This window comes from Stegodyphus dumicola, chromosome 6 (assembly GCF_044657685.1).
Source record: "Stegodyphus dumicola isolate Sdum_Otavi_A_Nest chromosome 6, ASM4465768v1".
Classification (NCBI taxonomy): domain Eukaryota; kingdom Metazoa; phylum Arthropoda; class Arachnida; order Araneae; family Eresidae; genus Stegodyphus; species Stegodyphus dumicola.
The window spans coordinates 166,592,744-166,606,211 of NC_140773.1; positions in this window are offsets into that span (position 1 = coordinate 166,592,744).

The following is a 13,468-nucleotide window of genomic DNA, read 5'->3' on the forward strand; positions in this document are numbered from 1 at the left end:
AAGCAATTAAAAATAAGAACAAATGTGCATTTTGCTAATAATACAGACTAATTAATACGTACACAAAATTTACAAACTGAATGCAATCCTCTATTAAACTAATATCAATTAAGTAAAGAAAACGGTAAAAAAAAAAAAAAAAAAAAAAAAAACCGTATGTATTTCCAAGAGAGAGTCTGAAACGGATCTTTGCTTTTCGGAAACAACTCCCACATTTCATTGTCTTAAATTATGAATATCCCTGTGGTATCACCTTGATAATTAGGAAAGGTAAAGAGCAAATTATGTCCTGAATCTCCAGAATGCTTTGATCTTTCAAGAAAACAGATACATATTGAATAATCGAGACACTTAGATAAAATTGCAACATGCAACATATTATTTATTTTTAATGGGGATATTATAATGCAAATCCAGATTAATATTGCCCACACATGATTCAGCAAAATTTACAGCCCCCACCTCTGTGCAGCTCAGCTCAAATTTTAATTGAGAATCCCGGGGAATGGGTTCACACTTTTATACTGCTTTTTTTAACAGGGAAAATGATCTATAGCGCTTTGAAAAGCAGGATCCTTGGCGACTTGCATGAATCTGCCTTTACCATTGATTTTCACATATTTGTAATAATATTTACATCCTTTTATAAATTGCATTTCATATATTTATAAAATTGAAAACGATTTAAATGTAATAAGATAGTTAATTTAATGTAAGAAGATTTTATTTCCTATATTTTATATGCTACATTTTTACTAATCTTTGCACCCACAATTTCAAAATATGTTCAAAATTTTGTCAAGTTTCTATGTAAAAAATTATTTTGACGTTTCTCAATTGCCAAACTCAGTTCGCTGCACTCATTACAGATACTTTGATTAAATCTACAGCTGCTTCAAAATAATAATCTCTTTCTTATTATGTTATATCTTTAGTCTTACTAAAACAGCTGGAAAGTAACAAGACTCTTCCTCTGTTGCAATGCAATCTGAGGTAAAAGAGCGTAAAATTTTCCGAAATCGTGGGTGTGTAAATAATATCTATCTTCTCGAAGAAGAAAGAAAACTTTTGGCTCTTTCCCAAGTTCTTCTGAGAGGAACATAAGTCGTTTGTTTTACACTAACAACGTGAAGAATCGTTTGTTGTTTTGAGTGTTGACAACTAACTTTGATCCCATGAATGATGGTAAAGAAATTGAGCACGTCCCAGCATAAAAGAACCAAAATAATGACTTTACTGCATGCTAGGTTACGTTCCCAATTTTGTTATGACTGATAACTGTTTTATGTGATTCGAAGAAATTTTAATAATTATTCCGAAAATGAATTAACTACTATCTTTCTTGTCTTTCCCTGGTATGGCCATTTATTTTATTTTTCTTATTGAATTCAGCAGGAAAAGAATTATGATTTAAACTTGAGGTTGCATCGTTTTAATTATTACCTGTTCATTTTATGGAGAAACAAAACAAAAAAAAATAGAAAAGGAAAGAAATAAATACAAAACATTCAACGAAAAGAAAGTTATGAAAGAATGCTGCTAGTTTACGTTCTCATCGTTTTTTATATTTGACAATAGGGGTGAATATCATTAACTAATGACTACATGCCTGAGCGAATTGTAATATGGATTATATATCGGGTCAGTCCGTAAGTTCGTGCGCATTAAGAGTATGCGTAGAATTCACTATGACGCATATACTAAAAGAATACAATTTTAAACCTGTTGAAACTTGTCATCGTTTGACTAACATATTATTCAGTTCACCACCAACTTTCATAAATATCGAACGCATTTTAGTACCCATAGAAGATGAATATAGATAATCAGTACAAACGTGCTGTTCTACATTTTTTATTTTCGTGTGGTGAATCCGCCAGGTTTGCAGCGATAAAAGTTAATAGTGTACACGGTGAACACACTATTAGTGTAAGGACTGCCCAGAGTTGTTGTTGATTTAATTTAAAGTCGGAAAAAGCAGCATTTATGATGAACCCCCTTGAGGACGTTTTGAACTGTTAGAACCAAATCAAACGATTAATTCAGAAGTTTATAGTGAACAACTTTGCCGTCTAAAGTCGGAATTGATCAAAAAACGCCCACGATTGGTGAATATGAAAGAAAGTGTTGTTTCACCATGATAACTCTAGACCGCATACGGCTCGAACAATGCTGCAAAAAATTAGTGAATTTAATTGGGAGCTTTTTCCACATCCTACTTACTTCCCAGATATTGTCCCAAGTGATTTTAACTTATTTCGTACCTTACAAAATTGTTTACTGAGAAAAAATTAAATTCTGAACAGTATGTACACAACGAACTTTCAAGGTTTTTGCATCAAAACCAGAGTCTCTCTACAGCAATGGCATAAAAAAAGCTGCCTATAAGACGGCGAAACATTGTAGATAATGGAGGAAAATATATAATTGATTAAAATGTTAAATTGTGTTTTTTATATTATTTAAAAATTTACCAAAAAATACGCAAGAATTTATGGACTGACCCAATAGTTAGCCTAAAAAAATAATTAAATGCTTAAAAATGGAAAAGAATTAATTTTTATCCGGAATCATTTGGTACCGTTTTAATAATCACCGTCTTCAAGTTTACGAATCTCCTCTTTCCGTTATTTGTGTGTGTGATCTTGGCATTTTGTGAGAACTCTAAATTTCAATCAAGCAATATGGCTGCTAAAGCAGTATGGCTGCTAATTAGGTAGAAAAGGCTTTACCTTGTGCTTCAAAATGCAAAACCAAAATTTTCTTATTTTTATACAGCGCCCTTTTAGAGTACGGTGTGGATGACAGTCTACCTCAGTATTGGATTGGCGGTTCAACAAACCAGAACATATTTCTCAACAAGTCCTAATTTACTATCCGTATAGTCCTTATTTGGGACACATCTAGGCTTGAATTTTATTTCTTTCCTGTCTACACATTTGGATTATCTTAAACAGCGCATTACCTCTGCTGCGACTGTAGACATGGGCTTGCATAGACGAGTTTGAGAAGAATTAAACTATCGCATCGATATTTATGGTGTTACGAAAGCATTTGTAATTTAGCATGATAAAGTTCCAAGACTTATTAATATAATCTTGCGAGTTTATTTAGCAACGTCTACTCTCGAGCATAATGAGTACATCATAACAGTACATTAAAACATGACTCAAAAAATGTATGTATAATTTATGTACGTAAGAAATTTTATTCTATGAATTTAAACGCTAACCGTCCCACAAATATCTATGGATGTTCTTACAGCGTCCATTTACCAAGATATACTTGCAGAAGTTACTATTTGTAAGAAAAGACAAAATGGGCGAAAATCAAATTAAATAATAAACTAGCGGACAATCCCGCCATATGAGCGGGCTTTACAAGCAAACAACCAATTTGTAAATAAAATTTTTGTTGCTAAATTAGTGTTTTTAGAGTTTATAATTAATGTCTCGCAAGAACCAATTCGTAAATGAATTTGCCTGCTTAAAACTTATTTCTTTGTTCAAGTTATTTTATTTATTATACTTATACCTTTTAAGTTACATTTCAATTCAACTTAAATTATCATACAGTCAATTAATCACCTACTTGGCTATATTTGACAAAATATGATGTATTTGCTTTGAATTTTTTAATTGTCGTTTAGGTAATAAAAGATAAAACATTGTAACCCATGCAAAATCTTAATATTTCTAAACAGCCAATAGCGTTGCTGAATTAGAGGATTTGGGTTAAAGCGGAGACGGGCGTTTTTTATCTCCAATGCGCGAGACTGTTGCCACTCGGAAAATTGAGGACACAAATTATCGTTTTCAGAGTTTTTAATTAATATCTCGGCTGATTAAAGTCGTACGAAGATGAGAATGATCGAAATGGCTTCTCACGAAGTTTCAGAATCCGGAGGTACCTCCTTCGAAATTCAACTCCCCGCCGTTCTGAAGGAGATGATGTCACAAACAAACAGACTCACACAGTAGACTGACTATACGTAAAGACAACTTTTTATACTTTTAAATTACGCGGTAAAAGGGTGAATTTTCTTAAAAGAGACTGTTAAATACTATTTTAAATATCAAAAAGAAACCGTTATACCTTTTTCTTTTATATATCTTAATTAAATAGCAATGTTAAAATAAATAGCAATATTAAAAAATTTCCCAAAGAAATATTTAATGTCAACTAGATTATTACAACTCTTTATTATTTTAAATAACGTGTAAAATCTGTGCCGTTAAAAATCAGTTTAAATATTTGTTTGTTTTGTGTTATTTTGGATTGGTAGCTATTTATTTTGAACTCTAACTGCTAAGAATGTATATATATTTGTTTTCTATTTACGTATGTAGCTGCTTCATCGTATTTAAGCTTTTGAAACTTCATGCAGGTTAGATTTGCGCTTTATAGTAGAACTGAAAATATCAGATTTCCAAATTTTCTTAACTAACTAAATCTGACAAAAATATGTCGTCATTTGATCGTTTTCTGGAAGCAACTCAAATCTTCGAATTCGGATCTGTCCAGGAAATAGATATTTAGAAACTAGAAAATTCTGGAGATCGTCTAAATCTTCTGACGTATATCGAATTCCTTTTATGCACTTCATTTATAAATGAATTTAGCTTAAATTCTTAGATCAATGCTAAAATAGCTTATGCTTTTAGTCTTATGTCTATAAGGCCTTCTTAGCATTCCTTCTTGGTGAAATGGCCAGCACACTCGGCGCATATTCGAGAGGTCCGAGGTTCGAGTCCCGGCGAGGGCATTGCACATTTTTCATGTCTTCTGCTTTGAATAAGCCTAATGTCTTTACAGTGGCGCCCGAACTAAAAACGATGGTGGATGATGATTCTCCACCACCAGGATTGGCGAATTGGTCCCCTAATCCCCAGTCGCCCTTTAAAAGGGGAAGTATGTAAGGAATTTCTCCAGCATTCTTAGCATGCCTTCGGGGTGATGAGCATGCTCAACTCGCATTCGAGAGGTCCCAGTTTTGAGGCCCGGCGAGGGCATTGCCCATTTTTCATCTCTCCTGCTTTAAAAAAATACGAAATGTCTTAAGTGTGATATTAAAGTCTTCATTATGTATTTTCTGGTACTTTCGCCCTCGATGTTTCCGGCATAGTATACTTATTTTGGATCTGAAATTGCGAAATTTCAGTCTGCTTACGGAAGATTTCCTGTTGAGATTTTCTGTTCAATTGCATCTGCATCCTGGTCTTATTAAACTTGTATTCCCAACTTGGGCTACAATACTGAAATAGCAAAGTCCCCACTTTCTCTCTCCGTCCGTGTTCGTTTTCTTCTTTTAATATTTCCCCTAGTCAAGATCCGGAGGACACTGCACCAAGCTCCAGTGTTTTTTAGCTCCATCGACAGGATCTAATAGGCTGGTAAGGCATTTATCCCAATGGACCAGCTGTTTTGTCAGTGGCGATATGGAAAAAAGAAAGTTGCATGGTTTTTTTTTTTTTTTTTTTTTTTTACTCAGATACACATTCGTCGCAAAATAATACACTGTTAAATTACTATTTAATTTTTTGTATAGTGAATCATTTGTTGGCACATACTCCAACTAACTGAAAACTACACTTACCATTTCGCTGCAGACAATATTTTGTTTCCAATACGCTTTATAAACACGCAGATTTAAAAAAAAATGTTTGAAATAACAGTAAAATATCTCGAGAAAAAAAATCAAGTTCTATTTTTTTCATCCGCTAAAAGGAGGAAAAAAGCCTTGACTTAATGCTGTTTACGTATGTCACGTTAATTTGCTGCATTCATGAAAAGAATTCCAGGAACAATCTTTTTTTATTCTTATTTATTTATCATATTATTTTAAGCAGTATTCACAAAAGATTCTGCATTTAATTAAATACTGCCTTTTAGTTTTAATCGCGGAGAAGAGATTTTTCAATTCAATTCTAGAAACTTATTTTACTCGTATTTTCATTCGACGTTACCATCTCTTTATTGAATTTCATGAAGTCAGGTATTGGTTTATAAATTAGTTCAAGAATTATCTGGCTTTAATTTAAAACTGTCCCTAAAGTATACGATCATATTTTGTTGTACTCCGCAATTTAAACTGCATTATCTGCCCGTTTACAGTAAATAATACTAATCTATTTTTTCCTTCAGTCTGTCAAATTGTTGCCATAGATAACTTCAATTTTTGCTACTTTTTCTGAATTAGAATTTATTTAATGATTTCTATCGGAAGAATGTTAAATTTAATATTTTTTTAATTTAAGTTGTTATTTTTTTTCTTACTACAGTTTGTTAAACTCTAATAATATACAAAAATAAAATTTCATCTTCATGTTTGTTATGCAAACCGTGTAAATATCGACTGATAGATCAACTCAAAATTTTGCATCTAATAAATAATACTCGTAGTTTAATTTAATAGAAAGGGCTTGAAATATCCTGAATTTCGACCCTCTCCTAACATATGCTAGAGATACGGTATCGCTAAAAATGTCCAAGAATTTCCAGTAATAAATTCGCGTGTGCTCTGCCCATCATTGACAGAGTAATTAAGAATTAAACACTAATACTTTAGGAGATCAAATCTCGAAGAATAAATTGGCAGCATGGTTGTTTTCGTGGTCTTACACCTGCATATCATGAATTTGAAGTAGTTTTTATCAAAAACTCCTAAATTAGCCTTAGGTTTATTTTATTATGGCTATCAGCCTAAGTGAAAAGAAGACTTTTAAGAGGACTTTCTAAGGGAATTTCGTTCGTATCCATCTTATGCATAAAGGAAGCCCCGAAAATGCACATGCAGCCATACTTTGACCTGGGTTCGATTCCAGCCTGCTCTCTTGGAATCGAAATCCAGGTCAAAGTACCAGTATTCAGCGACTTTAAGCTCGGCCACTAGTGTACCAAAAGAAAAGGCTAAACGAAGGTATCCCTTGAGCAGGACTGTTCTCTAGTGTTTTGTCTTAATGAATAAAAAAAACCAGCCGCACCATATTTCGCGTTTACATTTACTTCCGGCAGGAAGCTCTCGAACTACAGTCTGATAAAATTACATAACGCTATAGAATGAAGAAAAGAATAAATAATTAAAGTTTTTCATGAATTAAAATCCTAAAAGCTATAAAGAATTAAAGATATTTCGATTTTATCGTTAATTATTGAAATTGTGAGCGTGTGTAAATGTGTCAGTATTTTACGCGCTTTATAAATTTATAATTATCATATAATTATCAAAATTGAACAATTATTTTTAGGCGTATCAGTAAATAAAGATTTTTATAATTTGGGGGAGGAATAGTCAATCTGATGAAATTTTATTTTTTCGCGCTGTTTGTTTTCTTTCTTGTCTACACTTTCCGTTTTTCAGTGAGCTCAGGTGACGATGGAAGTGATGTTTAAAGTTAAGCTTTCATGTGTCTGATTTTCAATTATTTTGATTTTTATTGGATAATTTGTAGCGCGAATATTAACTGAATGTGTTATTGACTTCATTTTTATCAGTAGGTTTTAGGACAAGTATTAATTTTTAGATCCTGATTACTCCACATTTTTCTTTTTATTTTTTTTACACTGCTAACTGTTATAATTGCGACGTTACTAAGGAAGCGCCAACAAACCTGACATTTTCATGAAAAAAAAATATGCTAAGTTATGCAAATGATCAGCATTTCATGATATATAGGCAACAGTAATGACTTTCGAAGCAGAATAAAAAAGCATATTGAAAAACTAATTTTTCCTTGCAAAAATTGGATTTAGTAGTTGTTTTTTGTGTTATGGATCCTATTATGCCTTACGTAAGAAGCAGAAACTCATACTAGTCTCCGAATTATAGCCGAAGAACCATAGTTTATCGAGAGTACAATTTCTTGTACTGTGCAATTACTGCTCGATTTGATCAAGATCCAATGACTGTTGTAAAAATTTGTAATCGATGAGTCTAGAAAAGCCACACAGAGTGTTGTGCAGAATTTCAACTGCCCCCTCTCATCAATGCTCAAGACGACAGACATTATTATAATCTTTATTAGGAATCGTATAGCCATATAATTTTCACTGGCACAAGAAACTTGGTATATTGCACAATACCAATACGTATCCGTACGTATGCTGCGACGGCGTCTGCAATATCATGGATTGTTAAGACGATGATTGCTTCGGATTCCCTTGATGCTACAGCATAGGTATCAACTTACCGACCCTAACCATGTATTTATGGTATGACTGAGCCGTCGAATACTCGTATCGTGTACCTCTAGTCCTCTTATCCAGTACTTTGATCAATCACCATTATGTTACTGAGATTGTGCCATATCTTCGGAGCCTTTGTCACTCTGTTTTTCACTAGGAATGTGCTTGACCGCATGCTGGCCACACTGTCCTGCGCTTACTCGACACACATTGTGTTCAGCTCTTCAGAGCCACTAGGAATCACCCCTCTCCGCTACCTGTCACCTGCCTTGGTTGGCATGGTCTCCAGATCTCCCTTCAATTGAAAATGTGTAATCAAGGTTGCACAGAGAGTGGCATAACGACACCTGTCATCTATTACGACAAATCGGAACAGGAACCGCGACTGCCATCCAAATTTCTCTCTATCTGAAGTTTATTCTTAACCCAGTTATATAAAGCTGTTATTTTTGCCAAAGGCGAATGTTCAGGATTTTGAATTTCGCCTGTTCTATACCTCAACATAACCTGAAATTTTACTAATTTTTTCTCATTATAGTGTATTTTTTAAAGAGATATGATTCCACTAATGGTTTTCCTCCATGATACATTAATTTAAATGTCTAGCAGTACATTATAAAGGGTATATTATTTACAGACTAAAATTAATATTTTTCTTAAAACATATTTTCGAAATGTAGTTCTTGTATTCATAATAAAAGCTATTATCAATATCATTTATTTTTCAAAAAATATTTAAAATATACCCCGAAACATTCTGTACGTCAGTTTATAGTAGTTTTTCATTGCTGTTGCAGGCAATTAAATAGCTTGAAATAAAAACGAATAAAAAATTTTTCTTGGAGTACAATAACCTAAATCATCAGACTTTTGTAAAATATTCAGTTCTGATTTAGTAGTAGTAACAGTAGATTTAGTAATATTAGATTAAGGCAAAGCACATTATCGCTATCTACCTAACGGGGGGTTAACTTTATGGAGGCCTTTCCAAGGTAAGCTAGATCATGTTCATGTTATACGTGGTTAGTACAAAAAGCTAGTACAAACTTACGAATCTGCTTATTGTCTTGCGCGTTATCGAGCTCTCGAAGAAACAGAGTACTTTTTTAATTTAACTTTATTAACTATACTAAATATCATTACATAAAAGTCAGCAGTTTCGTTTAAAGCACTAAATTTCTGAAAATCAGTTTGTATGAACAAATATTAAATGGCATAAAATTTATAATAATTTGATAAAACTATTTTGTTTTTCATCATGAGTACCAAAACTCAGGCTTATATTATTTTTATAAAATTCTATATTTTATTTTGAGGAATTTTGTAACAAAAAGTATATAACTAAATACAACCTAAACATACATGCTTAGAACATCCTGTATAGTGCAGGATTCGTAATGGTTTTACGTATGCCGTACTCATTATTAACGCCATTGGCTTTAGGTAAAACACTTATCTTCTTGAATAAGCTTCGTGATTTTTTATTATTTCCCCAGTTTCCCTTCGTAATGTAAACGATATAGGTGCCGTAAAGTTACATAAGAATCTTTATTTTTACTATAAATGTATTTTACACATTAATTCTCCTCTGAAGTATACCATGGCAACTAAAATTCCCATAACCACTTCCCACGTATCTCTTTTCTAAAGAGTTTTTGAGAAAACCAGAATAGCTATTTCCAAGAATTTTCGGGTCACTTAGTTTATGTGTCACCTGTATTTATTGCTGCCGAAATTTAGAACTTTGATTTTCTGTGTGCATCGACAGTTTACGAAAGAACTAAACATTCTAAATCTTATATACATAGCTAACACAGTATATGAACAACCCAAAGTTTTTGCGGTAGATTTTGGTAAAACTCATGGTAACAAATGATAAAAAAAACTAATATATAAACATATTTTCATCTTTCACGGCATATTCAACTTCTATCATTTCAACTTTCTTTGCTTGTTCAATTTATAGACCAACTTACAATTTATGCCTTCATGAATTTTTCTGAATGAGCCTCTTTCTAAACTGCGCCGACAGTCTTCGAGTTTTTTAAGTCATAAACCTCAAACAAAATTTCCTTTAGTACTTTGTGCGAAAAATATTTCTTCAATTAAAACGCTTTGCTCAATAAATACAATTTTGAACAATAACTCCAATCAATCATTCCCTTAAACTTGTAAATATATTTCGCAATAAGCACATATTCTCTAACCCTTTCTAACAACTGTGTGTTTTCTTCGCTTTAGCTATAAAAAGAAATCTTTTCTGAACGTCTTTTCTTCTTCAAAGAATTTGATGATTGCCATACGGAATGTAAGGCTCCTTGCATCAAGACTCTTTTATCACTTCTATTTCCCACTTGAAAGAGATTTTTTCAGAATATCTCAAAGAATATTGAAATCTTGATACAAATACACTGCGTCTGTGTTCAGTCTACTGTCTGGAACCTGATGATCGATACTTCAAATCGCAAAAGAGATGCAATAAATTTGAAAAGACGAAAAGATTTGCTTTGGAATGGCTTCCATGAATTCTCGATAGGTTAACTTTTTTCAATGAAATCTTGGCTTATTTTTGTACGAAATTTGATTCCAAAATATGACCGAGGCCTAACAAATGTTCTGATTGTATTTATCAGCCTGAGAGACCTGGAAAGAATAAATATTGTATGACACTTTAATTCTGTCTTTCATATGTCTGGATAACTCTATCTAGACACTTTAGGAAAAACTGGATCTTTTTCGCTGCAAAACATATTGATGACATTTACTTAAAAAGCAAGAACAATGTTATAAGAAAGAGGTACAATATATTTTAAGGTTACTAATAGATACATTGATGCCTCTACCTTTTTTGTCAGAAATTCATTTCGAGCGTGTTTTCCTGTAGCAGAAAAGATGCAAGAACATTAATTGAGACTGCGTTTTTCATTAACAAGCAGCAGTTCTCTCATGATATTCGTGTAGCGGCAGGAAACGTCTAGTTTTCAGGGGAAACTACACGACAGCTAATTAGTAACATCTCATTTAAATTACGTTAGCTCTCACAGAGACCGAGTGATAAATTCGAAACCCAATATAATAAACTTTGAGGGAAGTACATTTTTAGTTAACTATTTCTGGTGGTTCGCTACTTCCAACCCAATGAATTTACGAAGACAAATTAACAATAAATATAAACAAATCATATTAAGATTTAATTACAATTATGGGTACATATAAATATCAAATTTATTGTCCATCTTTTGCAATTTAGTATACATCAATAGTTTTAACAAAACTATTAACGATGCGATAAAAAAGGTAAATTACTTTGTAGAGGCATTAGAATTTTTTTTTGGAAGCAAACAAGATGAAAAATGAGCAGTCACCTTGGCCGGGAATCGAACCACGAACCTCTGGAATACCAGCCCAGCGTGCAGAACCACTACACCACGAAGGCACGCTAGGAAAGTTGGAGAAATACTTTATATACTCCCCTTTTTAAAGGGCGACTGGGGTTTTAAGGGGACCCAATCGCCAAATCCTGGCGGCGGAGAATCATCATCCACAACCCTTTTAGTTCGGGTGTCACTATTGAGACATTAGGACTTTTGTTGGAGGTCGGAGAGATGAAAAATTAGCAACGCCTTCGCCGGGAATCGAACCACGGACCTCTGAAATACCGGCTCAGTGTGCTGACCACTACACCACGAAGGCTCGCTAGGGAAAGTGGGAAAATACCTTATAACTTAGCATAAAAGTTATGAAGCTGATCCTTTGTTCAAATTACATATATCCCTCTAAAATACGCACTTATAATTATAAATAATTATTTTATTAACACTAAAACACTAAAAATTAGTAGGAAAAAAGAACTGATTAATTTTCTTTTAACTTTCACTTAAAACCTGAGTACAATAATAATTTGTAATTTACTTTTGGCATAATGAAGACTCCATCACTTTCGGTTCAACAGTTGTATGTGAATAAAATTTATTTAATGAGATTAAGCTCAACTCTTGTGTCAACAATGATAGAAGACTCTTCAGATCAGCATTTTTTCATTATAGTTTCTGCCACATACTTATTATTCGAATCTTTGCATGTAACAACATCGTTATTGCACGTTTGGATAAACTTCGTACCTCATTTCGAAAGCATTTAAAGGCTACGTTTTTCTAAGTACTTAAGCGATAATCAAATCCTCATTTTCATTATCTCCTCTTTGACACCCTTTGCAAGCCCGATGCAGTTTCGGGCTGACGATTCTGTACAAGACTTTTATAGTGGTAGCATTCCATCGAGAGGTGAAATGTTGTAATTTACTCGATTGTCGTATTTCTGCAAAATGCCTAAAATGAGTTGTTTTTTGGGTATGACACTTCCTGACCAAGTTCCTGATCATGCATTTTTCATATGATTGCAGCATCAAAATTGCACTCAGAGACAAGAAAACAACCTAAATCAATTCTACGTTTTCGACAGCTACATGTGCAACATAAATTTATATACGTTCGTGTACAGCATTAGTTTTGGATGTGTTCGTGTACAACATAGGTTTAGATAGCTTCGTGTGCAACGTAGTTTTCAATCAGAATCAGAGTATAATTCAATCAGAGTAGAAACTTTGAGGGAAACATTAATGATCCTACTTCCGTAGCTCTTCTTCAGAAAGTTTCAACATCATCTTCAAAGTTTCAACAGGAAGAATCTCATCTTTTAATTGCATCTCAGCTTTTGATATTTTATGTAAATAAGACCGTGTTACGGTCAGTGTCGTTTACATTAGCACACACAAAAACTGTGATTGTTAGCTTTTGCTATTTTCCATCATCTTCGTTTTGTCTTTAAATTTTATCATCTAGTTTGAGATCATCTCGTAGAAAAACCCAGCTTCATTGGCGTTAAAAGTGGCTTTTTCTTTTCACTGGCGAAAGATATCACACCACGTTTTTTACCATTCTTTTCATCTAATCTTGAAATACTTTTTGATTCTCCGACAAATTAGTTTAGCTGTACAAATGTCTTTCCTTTTGAATCGCTCCAATCAGCCATTTGACCATTAAAAGTCAATCCCTTCAAAGTGATTAGCAAACTCATTCGCCTTTATCTGAAGTATTTACCCAGCTTTTGGCAGATTACAATTTCTTTGAGTGGCAACCATTTCAACGATTTCAGCTCAGTGTAAGGATATTGAGGAGGCAATGCTTCCTCAGTATCCTTATACTCGGCTTCTCTCAACGTTTTTCCATCTGTAGCTTTGGATAAATTATATTCCCAGCAGATAACGATTTGACTACATATGTTC